Raw genomic sequence first — 16,941 nt, forward strand, 5'->3', positions numbered from 1 at the left:
GAAACTCAAACTGAACCTGTGAGACCCTTGTTTCTTGGAATCTACCTGATTCCCCAGGAATGAGCTTGAATGTTATACTTTTGGAGGTTGATTCAAAACAAAGGGAACTTTAGAAGCCACACTGGAATCCACGCGCTCTCTCCCGCTTTAGATTTCTCTCACATCTGCTCCCTTTTCTAGTTGGTCATTGCGTTCTGCTGCCCTTCTTCTTCCACTTTTCTCAGATCTGCCTGTTCCTTTCACTTCCATCACAGGTAAAATTCTTCAACATTCACATCTCAAATATTTCAACATTCTCTTTGTTGGCCTTCTTTGCAAGCAATTTCTTTATGACCCAAACCAGCTTGTGTTGTGCTGGAGGATTAATCTTTCCTGAGTCATAGTTTTCATCACATCTTACCCATTTGCAAACACACAATGGTTCTTATTTCGTGCAGGTATTCATATCCCTCCACCTCTGAATACACACAGCTCCACTTCCACTGCACATTCATTTCACCGTGTCTTGAATTTGCCTCCTGCCTTCTTACCTCCAGGCTATTTGTTGCTCTGTTTTCTGATGCAATATTACCTTTCCTCTTCTTTAATCCGAATATTACACTTCACTTCTGGAGCCTCCTTCAGTGGGAAAGTAACTTCAGCCACTTCAATATTCACCACTTCATCTTCACTTTCAGCTACTTTTCAGGAATTTTTTCTTCTCTGGAGGTTTTCCACTTCTTTACCACTCCATCTCTTGGTGGCTCTACCTCTGCTTCCCCTCTAGAAGGCACACGTTCTGCAAAGTTTCCTTTCTCCCATAGCTTTGTTCCTAACCACAACCAACCTCCTGGAGTAGCATGAAACATAAACCAGAGTGCAATCCTGGAAAAAAGTACAAGAGAGATCCCAAAGACACTTCTGTTTTCAGCAATATTGTTAGGTACACAGAACACCTAAAAATTCTGGGCAATATGTAAAAGCCTTTTAAAAAAATAAAAATGCATGGCTAACCTGGCTGGAAAGTAAGAAATACCCTCAGAGGTCAGAATAAAAACGAAGTTTCAAATCCAGACATGGACTATCAGAATTTGTCACCCAGAAATGAAACATTAGCTTGTGTCCTCTGCCAATCCTGATGACTCTAACTTGGCTTTGGCAGACGATGAGGAGACCACTGAGATACAGGCCTCGTGGGAGTGCAGATCAGGGATGTTTGTATCAAACAAGGGCCACTGGCAGTTTCCGTGGGTCAACTAAGAAAAGAACCGCCTCACACTGAGAGCTGGTAGGATATTTATCTGTTTGGGCCTTGGCTCTGGGAAAAGGGAAAAAAAGAAAATGATTCCTCTGAAATCCTAACCACATCTCTGCCCTCACACAAATTTAGGGCTAAAATTCACATCGATTGTAAGACTCAAAAAAACCACATGCTAAAAATGTAGTTTAAATCAGGCATTGGTATGGTCCATGGCCAAATCCAGCCTGTCATCTGCTTTTGTACAGTCCATGAGCTAAAATAGTTTTTACAGGTTTATATGATTGAAAGAAAATCAAAATCAGAAAATATTATCATGACACAGGAATGTTACATGATATTTGAATTTCAGTCTCCAACAAAGTTTCACTGGTGCACAGTCATGCTCATTTGTTTACACACTGTCTATAGGTCCTTTCACTCTACAATGGCAGAGTTGAGTCATTGTGACAAAGCCTGTATAGCCCAAAGCCTAAAATATTTACTCTCTGGCCCTTTACAGCAAAAGTTTGCCGACCGCTGGTTTAAAGTGATCTCAGGTTGGCAGGAGCAAACACTAATGCTCTCTGGTAAGCAAACTCTGTACACAAACCTCAAGGAATTCCACAGATAATGTTCTAAGGAATAAAAGTTCACAATTTTTTTTAAAAAGGCAGTCACTAACATTCAAAGAATAAGATAGCATGGGTAATAACAGAAATAACTAATTAGAGAATCCAACCTACCAAGAATATAGATACCCAAATTATCGGACACAGAATTTAAAATATGTTTTTATCACATTTGCCTAAGTCCACCTGCGAGTCTCTATCCAGTCATATTTCTGTATGCATTTGTTTGTTCACTCATCTGTTTTTTTACCTCCCGTCTTCTTTCTTCTTTCTTTACAGAAGGAGATTGGTGGTAGTTCCTTTTTTTTTTCCTACATGCATTATAAATGCCATCCCTTTCATAGAGCAGGATATTTAGGGCTTAATTTTAAACTTTGTTTAAAAGATCCTGGAGGCACTTTAACACCAAGGTACAATCCCAACACTGGCATTTCACCTCCTCAGAATTTAACTGCCTATAATGAAATTGGGAAATTCTAGTCTACTGGAGTACTTACCACTAAGAAGTATTAGGGTTGGCAGCGATTCCTAACCAGGACAGTTTCACAACTTGCGCTCAACAGGTAATCACTGAATTGGAAAATCTTCCATCCACTTGACCTTCAAATAGGTCAGCCACCTGAAGATACCAAGCCACGCTAGCTGATGCTGTGGGCCATGCTCTTTGCTCAGATCACTAAGGCCTCACTCAACTCACCTTGTAAGAGAGGCCTTCCTGAGCACTCCTTCTGAAGATTCTTTCTTTGGATGTGGACCATTTTTTTTCAAAGTCTTTATTGAATTTGTTACAATACTGCCTCTGTTCCCGGCCTTTTGGCCGGGAGGCATGTGGGATCCCAGCTCCCCGACCAGGGATCGAACCCGCACTCCCCACATTGGAAGGTGAAGCCCCAATCACTGGACTTCTAGGGAAGTCCCTGAGCACTCCTTTTAAATAACCCCTACGTACACACACATTGTCTTTCACATTCCCCTATTTAATTGCCTTCAAAGTACTTCACATTACCCAAATAGTATTTATTCAGATAGTCACTGTCTCTCTCTCTCTTCCAGAATGTAGGTTACATAATAAAGGAATGTCTTTGTCACATATCCACATTACTGCTGTATATGGGTACTTGTATCCTTAGGACCTAAAAGAGTACCTGGACCAGGGGAACTCTTCACATTTAGCCAATTAATGGTATCTTGCCTGAAAAGATGAATGAAGACAGGTCTATCCTTTGCTTGAGACAAGTTAGAAATTATACATTTTTTTTGGTCTCTCTGTAAAAGCCAGTGACCTCTGGTTTACTTTCATCTCTGCCAAAGAATTCAGGATGGTCATGTCACACCAGGCTCCAGATTTCATTTATTTTCAGCACTGAAAACCCAGAGAGAAGAGGTTATAAGTTTTTGGGTTCAACTGCTCTTGAACTGTGAACTCTGCCCTTTCAATCTGTGCTCTCTCCAGCTGAGTGATCACAGCAACAACAATTATGTGGCCATTCCCAGTACGTCGAAACACCCCCCAGCTAAATTTACAAATGACAACGAACAAACCACCCTGCCTCTCCCAGAGTCAGTGTGCTGGGCTCATTTTCTCAGTGGGGTCAGCTTTCATCAGAGTGCACCCCTGGAGATTCTACCCTTGTTGGAATTAAACTGGTCTGAATCTTGGCGGTTATTTCTTTGCCTTGTAGAATAAAGAGGCATATACATTTATTACCCTATTACCACACAGGTGACTTTTTCCAGTTACTATTTATTGCTGTGTAACTATCCCAAAATGTATGGCTTCAAACAACCATTTTATGACATGCACGGATTAACAAGTACAGTAGCAGCCAGCACAGAAGGGGTGGCTTGTCTCTGCTCCATGAAGTCTGGCACCTTATCTGAGAGGACTTAAAGACCGGGGATGACTTGATGGCTGGGGCTGGAATCATCTGGAGGCTCCTTCACTCACATATCTGGTGCCTGGACTGCACTGACATGTGGTCTGTCCACGTGACTTGACTCCCTCACCGCATGGCGGCCCCAGGGTGGTCACACTCCTCAGTCGGTGGCCCAGGGCTCCAAAAGAGGGCGTTACAGTGACAAGGCAGAGCTGCCTCACCTCTTCTGAGTCCAGCTCAGTCGTCACACAACATCATCACCACTGCACTCAATGGTCAAAGCAGGCCCTCCACACTCAGGGGACGGGACAGACCTCAGCTCTCAATGGGAGGAGTGTCAAAAAATCTGCGGCCAATTTTTTTAAATGCTACACTCTCCTTTCCTCTTAAATATGCTCCTCTCTCCATGCAGCCTAGTGTATCTACCACTAATAAAGGCTAATAAAAATTTCTCTTACAATCTGTGTAAGTTTTGGGTAATGTATCTTTTGTTAATTCATCTGCATAAAGCTTTGGTAACATATCTTTTGTTACCTCAACAGCATAGTAAAGGGGTTAGACTTGATGACCTTTAGTTTTCTCCCTTCCAGCCTTTACTTTACATGCTTCTACTATTGTAATGGGTTGAATTTCATAGTGTTATCCACAAATTCATATACACCTGGAACCTCAGAATGTGACCTTTTTGGGGCAACAGTGTCTTTGTAAATGTAGTCAGTTAAGAATCACAAGATTAAATCATCTTAGATTTAGGATGGGCCCTAAATACAATGACAGCTGTCCTTATAAGAAGAAAGGACACAGAGAAGAAGGCCATGTGAAGACAAAGGCAGAGATTAGAGTTAGGCTCCCACAAGCCAAGAAATCCCTGGAGACACCAGAAACTGAAAGAGGCAAGGCAGGTGTCTCCCTCAGAGCCTCCAGAAGAGGCTAGGCCCTGCGGACACCCCAATTTCAGACCGCTTGCCTCCAGAACTCTCTGAGAATCAATCTGTGTTGTTTAAAGCCACCAAGCTTGGGTAATTTATTATAACAGCGCTAGGAAATGAACATAACTGGCTTCTTCCATCTCTTCCTTTCCGAAATCCAACCTCAGTTATCGCAGGTAAAGGCTCTTCCCTACTCCGCACCCCGGACCTGCTCCCCAGTGACTCTGTGCACACGGCAACAAGACAGGAGTGGAAAGGACAGAGACACTGGGGGACATGCTCGTCATCTAAAGCCGTAGTGTACCCAGGTCACCTCCGAATTGCTTTGTCGTTGTTGTTGACCTTGGGCAGGGGCAAAAAGTGAGGCTGAGGCTGAGGAGAAGTCCTAGTGGGTGGTAGACACAGACATGCTCTAACACAGGCTCCAGGGAGCGAGGCAGGGAGGACAGGGAAACATGAAGTCGTGTCCACGGTAGATGCTACTCCTTGAGAAGAGACACCCAGCACGGCACAACTGCAAGGCTGAAGGACAAGTATCTATGTTCTCGAGACATGGAATAAAGAAGGGGTGGACTAGGTAGAATGATGAAGCCAAATCAATTCAGATGCTTAAAAAAATTTTTTGTCTGAGAAGCTGGAAAAAACAAGAAATAAAAAAAAAGTAATGTAATGGGGCATGAATAATCTATAAGAAAATGTTAAAACTGCAAATGATTCAACTGTTCATGTTTTGACTTCTGAAGACTCTGCAAGCTGCCAAAGGCTGTCCGCTCCTTCTTGCCTTGAGAGATGCTTTCATTCCATCCTCCTGACTCTGATGCAGCTCTCTCCCTACATGGAGACTGCTGAGTCCAGAAATGTGCTGCATTCTCACCAGAGAGCGCTCCTTCTCTCTCCCACATCTCATCTAAATTTCTAATTCCCCAAGGCCTAAAAAAATGGATGCCTCAAGACAAGCTGAACTCAGAAAGTCAAAGTGAATAGGAAAAAGGGGTTCAATTACAGACCATGCACTCCCCTTATCTGGGTGACAAACACACTCAAGTAATTTGAGTTCCTGCCCTCATTTTACTTTGAAAGTGATTAGAAGGTCTTAATATATTTTGAAAGAAAGTATCTCCCCCGCCCTTATATTCTTCACAGACCACATGCTAAGCTAGCCTGTAAGAAGAAATTTTATTTCAAAGAAAGATTAGAAAGTGCCTTGTCGAATGCTATCAAAGCTGATGCTGAGATGTGAAAGGTACAGCTAATCAGATATTTAGAATATAGAGCCTTGCATCATTAAGAGGGTATATTTTTCATTTGTGCAAATCATTTTTGAGTAGATGGTGAGGGAAAAGAACATATGTAATGAGGACATTAATTTTTACTTTATAAGGCAGAAGCTCACAAGGGGAGCAGCAAATGAGCTGAGCTGTTTACCGAAGGGCTTCAATGGAAGAAGAGCACAGGCGGTTGCCCAGCACAGCGGGCAGGTCAGTGAACACAGAGGCACTGCTCACAGCCCTTCTGGAAGCTGCAGAAATTAAGCTTTTTTGTTCTTGTATTGTGGCCTGGTTGACTTTGCACCAGGTCGAAGCAATGATCTGTATAATTGCAAACCCTCCACTATTACCAGAGCCTGTCACTTCAGAAAGTGATGTCTGGGCTCTGAGCCAGATTTTGGTTTCACCTTAGTTTTCAGGATACTCCATATTGATAAAAGGAAATATATTATGGTGCCTAAAGTGGGGAGAGAGGGAGCAGGCAGCAAAAGGGAGAGAGAGGAAGGAAGGAACAGAAAAGCACAGGGAAAGAAAGAGAATGAAAATTGGGAGAGGAGGTTGGGCAAGAAGATGGTCTGTGAGGGGGTGAAGTTCTTTTAGAAACAGCATACCTGTATTTGTCTGTTTATGGAAAAGCAATATGAGGAAGTATAGCAGATTTCCTTCTAACCAAGAGGGAAAATGACATGAAAGAATATTGCTCTCTTGGTATGCTCTGCTGTGCCCTGTTCCTCTGGATAATTATCACGCTTATTCTTAAGATTTGCACTCAAAGAATAATTGTCCTCTTAAATCATGCATCATTCATTATTTAAGTTGAAAAGTAAGTGCACAGAAAACATTGCAGTGTGGGAAGGCACAATTCAAATTTAGTGGAGGCAGAGGACATGAAAGAATGATGTGGTGGGATGTGATCACAGCTCCACTGAGTCATTCTGTGGAACTCATTTCTCCTGAGAAGTATTTAGAAAACATAAATGTCTCTAATAGAAAAAACGGTCTATCACTCCTAGAAACTCAAATCTTCTCATAGGCTGCTGCCGTCCTTTTCTTTTGAGAAACATTGATCCATCTTCCCCTTAATTTCTTTTTGTCCCAGGCTGTTAGTTGGTCCACAATGAATGGCAGGAATAATCAGGGGATCAATACTGGTTAGTCCATAGTAATAGGGAATGTTTTCACACTCACAGGGCTGGGGAAGAAGCAATAATACAATTGCCCTTCTCACTGGCAAGTGAGCAACTCAAGAAATGGTGCACCAAACCCCATTACACGCTGCCTCCTTCCTCAAGGGGAAGGCAACTCTGCATCCTCGCAGACCCTTGGGTGGACAAGCTCTCCCCTCTGTATCCTCTGTGGAATCTCCAAGGTGACCAGGTCCTGCCTTGCACCCCTCAACAGCTACAATTTTCTCTGTAACAGCTCCTTTCGGTTCTCAAAGTACATTCACATATATTAGCTTACTTGGTCTTCTAACCATTCTGCTTTCTCTAGGTGAAGAAAGCCTCAGAGATAAGTGGTTTGCTCAAGATTGCATGCCTAGTAAGAAGGGATTCTGGGCCAGGAATCCAGGTTTCTCACATTATAGAAGAACTAGACTCGCCTAGCTGCTCTGAAAACACCATTTTGGGTTGGACAGTGGGCCTAAGTAAATAAATAAATGAATAAATAAATAAGTTTTAATTTACAAAAGATAAGTAGGAAATGTGGCTGAAGATAAATCTCCTGGCCCTAGGTAATAAGACAAAACAAGAATTGGGGGTTGGGAAATATTAGCAGCAGAATCTCTACTTACACACAAAAAAATCTTGGTGTCCTTGTTTTTAAATTAATGGGATGAAAAAAGGAGTTATGACAGATCTCCTAGTCTCCCAAATGAAGTGAATCAGTGCACATTTTAGTGGCTGAAATTACCTTAAGGCTATGGACAATATATTAGTGTTTTCTAAGTTATGCTCATCGTAATTAAAGATGATTGTGTGTTTATGCTTGATAAATGGGGAAGAAAGCAATTATAGCTTTTTATATCCCTATTCCTATGACCTATGAAAATTAGATAATTAACAGTTCTCTGCAAGAAAGAGCCTACCCCTAGGTTAGCACTTCTTCCTACTCACCTAAGCAAACCCCCTCACCATTACTTAGCTTTCTGCCCATCCATCTGAAACCAGACTCATGTTATTCTACTTCTGCTGTTGCAAACTGCAATATGCCTTTTCATCAGTACTTCAGTCAGCACACCTACTACAATATTTATTGAGAATATACCATGTTAGGTACCAAGGGTACAAAAATGATCAAAGCATCAAAAGTAATCATTCCTACTGATTATACCTGTTTTTTTAAACAGCAAAATGGCTGATTTAAATCTAACCATTTTATTTGTATTGAAATATAGTTGACATATAACATTGTTCATTTCAGGTGAACCACTTATTTGACAAGTATGAGGTTGTATCTCATTGTGGTTTTAATTTGCCTTTCCCTGATGAGTAGCAATGTTGAGAATATTTTCATGCGTCTGTTGGCTATCTGTATGTCTTCCTTGGAAAATGTCCTTTGCCCATTTTTAACTGGGTTGTATGCTTTTTTGATATTGAGTTGTATGAGTTCTTTGTATATTTTTTATATTAAATCCTTATCAAATATATCATTTGCAAATATCTTATCCCATTCAGTAGGCAGCCTTTTCATTTAGTTGATAGTTTCCTTTGCTGTGCAAAGCTTTTTAGTTTGATGTAGTCTCATTTGTTTATTTTTGGTTTTGTTTCCCTTGCCTTAGGACATATATCCAAAAACAATATTGCTAAGACCCACGTCAAAGAGTGTAATGCCTATGTTTTCTTCTAGGAGTTTTATGGTTTCAGGTCTTACATTTAAGCCTTTAATACATTTTGAGTTTATTTTTGATATGGTATGAGAAAGTAGTTCAGTTTGATTCATTTGCATGTAGCTGTCTAGTTCTCCCAACACCATTTATTAAAGAGGCTGTCTTTTCCCCACTGTATATTCTTGCCTCTTTTGTCTTAGATTAATTGACCATATAAGCTTGGGTTTATCTCTGAGCTCTCTATTCTGTTCCATTGATCTATATGTCTATTTTTATGCCAGTATCATATTATTTAATTACTGTAGCTTTGTAGTATAGTTTGAAATCAAGGCAGTGATACCTCCAGCTTTGTTCTACTTTCTCAAGATTGCTTTAGCTATTTGGGGTCTTCTGTAGTTTCATACAAATTTTAGAATTATTTGTTCTAGTTCTGTGAAATATGACACTGGAATTTGGTTAGGAATTACCCTGAATCTGTAGATTGCTCTGGGTAGTATGGACATTTTAACAATATTAATTCTTCCAATTCATGAGCATGGTATATTTTTCCATTTGTTTCTGTCATCTTCAATTTCTTTCATCACTATCTTACAGTTTTCAGAGTACAAATCTTTTTCCCCTTTGGTTAGATTTATACCTATGTATTTTCTCTCTGATGCAATTGTAAATGGGATTTTTTTCTTACTGATAGCTCATTATTAGTTTATAGAAATGCAACAGATTTCCATATATTAATTTTCTACCCTGCAACTTTACTGAATTCATAATTTAGTTCTGTAGGTTTTTGGTAGTGTCTTCTGGATTTTCTGTAGATAGTATCATGTCATCTGCAAACAATGACAGTTTTACTTCTTCCTTTCCAATTTAGATTCCCTTTATTCTTTTTCTCGTTTGATTGCTGTAACTAGTACTTCTAATACTATATTAAAAGTGGTGACAGTGGGAATCCTTGTCTTATTCCTGATCTTAGAGAAAATGCTTTCAGCTTCTCACAGTTGAGTATGATATTCACTGTGGTTTTGTCATACACAACCTTTATTACGTTGAGGCATGCTTCCTCTTTACCCACTTTATTGAGTTTTTATCATAAATGAATGTTGAATTTTATCAAAAGCTTTTTCTGCATCTGTTGAGATGATCATATGATTTTCATTCTTCAGTTTGTTAATGTGGTGTATCACATTGATTGATTTGCAGATACTGAACCATACTTGCATCTTTGGAATAAATCCCACTTGATCATGTTGTGTGACTCTTAATGTATTGTTGAATTTGGTTTGCTAATATTTTGTTGAGAATTTTTGCATCTATGTTTATCAGTGATATTGGTCTGTAGTTTGTATGTGTGTGTGGGGGGGTGTCTTTGGTTTTGGCATCAAGGTGATACTCACCTCAGAGAATGAATTTGGAAGCATTCCTTTCTCTTCAATGTTTTGGAATAGTTTGAGAAGAATAGGTGTTAACTCTTCTTTAAATGTTTTGTAGAATTCACCTGCGAATCTATCTGGCCCTGGACTTTCGTTTATTGGGAGTTTTTGAATTCCTGATTCAATTTCATTACTGATAATTGGTCTGTCCATATTTTCTATGTTTTCCTGGTTCAGTCTTGGGAAATTGTACATTTCTAGGAGTTTATCCATTTCTTCTAGGTTGTCCAGTTTATTGACATGTAATTGTTCACAGTATTCTATTATGATCCTTTGTATTTCTGTGTTGTCAGTGATAACTTCTCTTTCATTTCCAATTTTATTTGGTCCCGCTTTTTTTCTTGATGAGTGTGACTACAGGTTTATCCATTTTGTTTATCTTTTCAAACAACCAGTTCTTACTTTTATTGATCTTTTCTATTTTTTAATTCCCTATTTCATTTTTTTCACTTTCATCTTTATTATTTCTTTCCTTCTACTAACTTTGGGTTTTGTTTGACTTCTTTCTCTAGTTTTTTTTTTTTTTGGATATAAGGTTAGAGAGTTTATTTGAGAGTTTTCTTGTCTCCTGAGGTAGGCCTGTATTGCTATAAACTTTCCTCTCAGAACTGCTTTTGTTGTGTCCTATAGATTTTGGAATGTTGTGTTTACATTTTCATTTGTCTCCAGGTATTTTTAAATTTCCTCTTTGATTTCTTCAATGACCCATATTGTTAGGAACATACTGTTTAGATTCCACACGTTTATGTCTTTTTACAGGTTTTTTTGTAGTTGATTTCTAGTCTCATACCATTGTGGTTAGAAAAGATGCTTGATATGATTTCAATCTTCTTAAATTTACTGACATTTGTTTTGTGGCCCAGCATGTGATATCTATCCTGGAGAATGTTCCATGTGCACTTGAAAGGAATGTATGTTCTGCTGTTTGGGGATGGAATATTCTATATACAGCTATTGAGTCCATCTGAAGTGTTGTTTAAGGCCAATGTTTCCTTATTGATTTTCTGTCTGCATGATCTGTCCATTGATATCAGTGGAGTGTTAACATTCCCTACCATTATCGTGTTACTGTCAATATCTCCTTTTATGTCTGTTAATGTTTGCTTTATGTATTTAGGTTCTCCTTTGTTGGATGCATATATATTTACAATTGTTATATCTTCTTGGATTGATCCCTTTATCACTATGTAATACCCTTCTTTGTCTCCTGTTACAGTCTTTGTTTTAAAGCCTATTTTGTCGGATATAAATATTGCTACCCCAGCTTTCTTTTCCTATCCATTTATATGGAATATCTTTTTCACTCCCCTCACTTTCACTCTGTGTGTGTCTTTAGATATGAAGTGAGTTCTTCTAGGCAGCATATATATGGGTGTCATTTTTTTATCCATTCAGCCACTCTATGTTCTTTGATTGGAGAATTAATCCATTTACATTTAAAGTAATTATGAATAGGTGTATATTTATTGCCATTTTATTGTTTTATGGTTTTACAGTTCTCTATTCCTTTTTTCTGCTCTTGATCTTCACTTGTTATTTGATGACTATCTTTAGTGTTATGTTAGGATTCCGTTCTCTTCTTTTTTTGTGTATCTATTATAGGTTTTTGGTTTGTGGTTATCATGAGGTTCATATATAAAAAACTATATCTATTGGTATCTATTTTAAGTTAATGATCTCTTATGCTCAAACACATTCTAACATCCTTATATTTTCATCTCCCCTGCCCTGTTTTATGTTTTTGATGTCATATTTTACATTTTTTATTTTGCATATCCTTTAATTACTTATTGTGGATATAGATGATTTTACTTCTTTTGTTTAATAACCTTCCTACTAGTTTTATAAGTGATTGATCTACTACATTTACTATATGTTTGCCTTTACCAGTGAGATTATTCTTTTCATAATTTTAATATTTCTAGCTGTGGCCTTTTCTTTGCCACTTAGAAAAGTCCCTTTAACATTTCTTGTAATGCCAGGTTATTGGTGATGAACTCTCTTAGCTTTTGCTGGTCTATAACATTCTTTATCTCTCCTTCAATTCTGATTGATAACCTTTCTGGGTGGAGCATTCTTGGTTGTAGGTTTTTTCCTTTCATTACTTTGAATATATTTATTTGTGCCACTCGTTTCTGGCCTGCAAAGTTTCTCCTGAAAAGTCAGCTGATTGATAGTCTTATGGGAGTGCCCTTGTATGTAACTAGTTGCTTTTCTCTTACTGCTTTTAAGATTCTCTCTTTATCTTTAATTTTTGCCATTTTAATTATAATATGTCTTACTCTGGACTGTGCTTCCTGGACCTGGATGTTGGTTTCCTTTCCTAGGTTAGGAAAGTTTTCAGCTATTATTTTTTCATATACGTGACTGCCACTTCCTCTCTCTCTTCTTCTTGGACCTTATAATGCAAATGTTAGTATGCTTAATGTTGTCCCAGAAGTCCCGTAAGCTATCCTCATTTTAAAAACTTTTTTTGTTTTTTCTGTTCAGCTTGGGTGATTTCTACTACTCTGTCTTCAGATTGCTGATCTGTTCTTCTGTATCAGCTAATCTACTGTGGATTCCTTCTAATGTATTTTTCATTCCAGGTATTGTATTCTTCAGTTCTGATTTTTTTTTTCTAAATTTTTGTTTAAGTTCTCACTGTGTTCATCCATTCTTCTCCTGAGATCAGTGAGCATTTTTATGATCATTACCTTGAACTCTTTATGGATATCTTGCTTATCTTCATTTTGTTTAGTTCTTTCTCTGAGGTTTTGTTTCATTCCTTCATTTGGAACATATTCCTCTGTCTCCTCATTTTGCCTAATTCCCTGTGTTTATTTCTATACATAAGGTAGGTTTGTTACATGTCATAATCTTAGAGAAGTAGACCTATGGGGACCAGCAGCACACTCCCTCTGACCACCGGTACTAGATGCTCCAGGAGTATCCCCTACATGGACTGCATGCTTTTTTTAGTGCTGCTAATTGTGGGTGAACTGGTATGTGGGCCTGGCCCCTGGCCTGGCTGGTTGTGAGGCTCTGCCTCACGTGGTTGCTGCAGGCCCGCTGGCAAGCAAGGATGGCTCCCCAAGCACCTGGCTGTGTAGCCTGGTGAAGCCCGACTGCTGCTGGCTCATTGGTGGATGGGACAGGCCCCTGGTGTTAACAGGCTAGAGGAAGGATTCCAAAGTGGCACTTGCCAGTGCAGGTGTCAGTGTGGTAGAACAAGATTTCAAAAGTGACTGCTGCCAGTGTCTCCATACTCAGGGGGAGTCCAGTTGCCTCCTGTCTCTCTGAGAGGCTCTTCAAGATCAGCAAGTGGGTGTGACCCCAATGCCTTTCAAACTACTGTCTCTGTGCAGGGACTCAGAGAATTAAGATTTTGTGTGTGTTCTTTAAGAATGGATCTCTGTTTCCTACAGCCCTTCAGCTCTCTTGAACACAAGTTCCATTTGTTTTCAAAGCCCATCTTTCTGGGGGCTTATCTTCCTGGTGCAGGATCCCCAGGCTGGGAAGCCAGATGTAGAGCTGGGGAGGATCCACACAAGGGAGGATCTCTGCAGTTGCGATATCCCTCCCATTTGTGGGTCACCAACCCAAGTGTGTGGTTCTTGACTAGACTGTGTCTCTACTCCCCTACCTTTCTTTCTGATGTGGCTCCTTCTTTATATCTTCAGTTGTGGACAATCTTTTCTGCTTGTTTTCAGGTTGTTCTTATAGATAGTTGCTTTGTAAGTAGTTGTAATTTTGGTATGCCCTTGGAAGGAAGTGAGCTTGGGGTCTTCCTACTTCACCATGGTGATTGCCTCCTTCTCCCCACCCTTTTATAAAAATCCATCTGCAAATGGCTATGCTGCAGGGCAATAAAAGAATGGATATGGTGACTCTGTCCAAGGTGCCACTATAAACACTTCCCTACCTTTCACCCCCCAAGAAGAGGAGTCAATGCTTAGATTAAAGTGCAAAATCTGGCACAATTAAACATATAGGAACCCTAATAATAAGTACATAAATAAGATAAATGATGTGGAATAAAATCTTAGACTGTAATAAAGTAGGTATTTATATCTGTTGGCAGCTTCAGCCCTCCTGGCAGTGCACCACAGATTGTACTTTAAAGTTTTCATTTGGTCAATAGGAGATTTTTTTTCTGAATGGTAAATAACTACATTGATCTGATATCGGTAATAGCCCTATGGATTATTAGAACATTTTCTTCCAAGTTACAGTGCCTTTGAAGTTTATTGCTGGTAATTTATTGCAGCATATTTAGCAGAGCAAGGGAAGATTGGGTTAGGTCAGACTCACAAAACACCCATATTTCAAACATCAAGGATTCTCTGGAATCTTATATTAACTGACTCAATAGCTTATGTGGTTCCATAGCTGTCTCCTTTATTCTCCCACTTTTACTCACTTAAATTTTATCTGCTTCTAAAAAGAATATTATATGATTTAAATACACATACTTAAAATGAAGGTTAAAGAAACAATTTAAGGGAGAAAAAATAATAATTTTATCCATACCTAGAATGAGATCATTACTGTAATTAAACACTTATTTTATCCACCAGCTTCTTAGTAGTCAAGGCTAACATTAAATGTAATATTATATAGTTATATTAAAAGGAAGCCCACAATTTTACCTGGGGAGGCATTTTCATGGCACTAAATTCCTGGACAATGGTTTTCCATTCTACATCATATATGAAACAGTAAGCAATAGAGTAAGTACAACGAAAAATAATGATTTTGGAGGTGATAATGAAATAGTCTTCAACTAGTTCTTCCCTATATCAAAATTTAATAAAAACCCAACAACACAGAGAAAAGTTTGACATGAATATAACTTTGTGGGAAGTTAAGATAGCAGTCCTGGTATATAACATCCTGATGATCTCAATTTTTACAAGGATAGAGTTTGAAGAACCTAGATAAGGTACTGCTTAGCCTGTCTCTTTTAACCACAATTTGTCAGTTATACTTTGAGTGGATGCTTTATAGGGGCCACTTCAAGACTGAGATCTTTTAAAACTGCTGATTTTTTTGTGCTGTTGACTGATAACAGTGCTGTGACCATGAGATGGACTTTTGCTAAGTAAAATATAGATGAGGTTCCCTAATGTTTACTATAAGATACTAACTTTGACACCCCCTGCTCCTCTGGTACCACAACCAGAATGAGCTATCCCTGTTCAAGAGAGTGATTTAGCTTACCGACTACACTGAACACCACCAAGAAAAAAAATTTACAATTTTTGTCTTAACACAGTATGTATTAAGCATCCAGTCTTTGTCAATAATTCATTTGTTTTTTGAAAGACCAATTAGCTCAAAGTTACAGTCAGAGAACTGGAATCTTAAAATTGTAAGATACTCCTTCAACATTGGAATGTGAACACATTCCAGTGACAGGTAACTCACTATTAAATGAGACAGCTCATCTAGCTTTTAAAACACTCTAAATGTGAGAATGTACTTTCACATAATGCTCTTTTATAAAATTTACTTCTGCCTAACTTCTACCTTCAGTCTTTTTTTCTGCCCTCTGATGCATGCAGGATATGCATGATAAATAGAAAATATCCATTTCAAATCACTGCCATACAGACATTTTAATTACGCCATGGGTTAAAAGTTCATCTTTGCCCATAGTGATGTGTAGTGCACCTATATCATTTCAACACAGAAAGCTCATAGCACAATTGCTTTTTGTGGTGTTAACAGCATATGTAATTCTTCTCTAATGACTTTAACACTTCTCTTCTTCCCCCTGTGGTGAGAACTTAATCCAAATGTTTTGCGGGCCTGCCCTTCCTACAGTTCCTAAAAGGTCCATGCTATTCAATATGTGCTTCCACCCCAACCTAGACCATGACTGGTTGGAATACAGATAAATATCTCAACCAAAGGCCACCAACTCATGACCTGAGTGCTCTGTATTACTTAAAAGAAATGGTCTCATAAGATTCTCTCTCTCTGAAGACAGATGTTAACCTATTGTGGTAATCATTTCACAATATATGCTGTGTGCCTTAAACTTACAGTTATGTATATCAACTACCTCTTGATAAAACTAGAAAATATTAATTATTTAAAGATTCTCTCTTAAATACAAAATACAGTGTTAGTCAACGGTGAATGTTAAGAGTAGGAAGATCATGAATATTGGAGGATATCTTACAATTTAAGCGGTCACAGATAAGCTGATTAATAAGATAAAATAAGTATTTAAAGAAAGGAGAGTAGAGTGTATGTGCGGAGGAGGACTGCCGGTATTTTATCAGGGCCTGAGTAATAGAGAAGAAGTTTTGATACCTGGTGCCTTCTGTTTCCACAAGGCCTAGTTATAGTGGTTCCAATCCTCAGATCCCTATGTGAGCTCTGTATTCTTATAATGTCCTCCCACCTTTACTGGATCTGATCTGACTAGGTCTTTGTTCCTTAAAAATGAGATAGCCCTGACTGAAGAGGAATGAAATTCAGACATCCCAAGTGTAAAGATGGAGGATCTAAGTTACAGAATGAGATTTGAGTTAAGAACACGGACAGCTATATGCAGCATTGGCAACTGAAATCCTCCCATCTAAATTCCATTTTATATGGGCTAATTTCAGTGACAGAGATTGTTTTATATGCTTTTATGCATAAAAAAGGCAGAAATCAGATTAAAACAGATTAACCATGACTCCAGTCAGCCTATGTGGCTCAGAGCGCAAGTATCTGCATATAAAAAATTAAGTGTACTTTGCACCATAGATCATCCCCAGGAACTTG

The 16,941-nt window shown here is 38.7% G+C and overlaps 1 long non-coding RNA gene across 1 annotated transcript in view; it reads left to right on the plus strand.

Annotated features, from left to right (window-relative positions):
• LOC309659956 overlaps nucleotides 1-16,645 on the plus strand; it is a 77,970-nt gene extending 61,325 nt beyond the window's left edge. The window contains exon 2 of the long non-coding RNA XR_014263066.1: nucleotides 11,734-16,645. This is a non-coding gene — a long non-coding RNA (uncharacterized lncRNA). The remainder of the gene's footprint in view (nucleotides 1-11,733) is intronic.
• Nucleotides 16,646-16,941: the final 296 nt, after the last annotated feature.

This window comes from Balaenoptera physalus, assembly GCF_965194825.1.
Source record: "Balaenoptera physalus genome assembly, chromosome: 4".
Classification (NCBI taxonomy): Eukaryota; Metazoa; Chordata; class Mammalia; order Artiodactyla; family Balaenopteridae; genus Balaenoptera; species Balaenoptera physalus.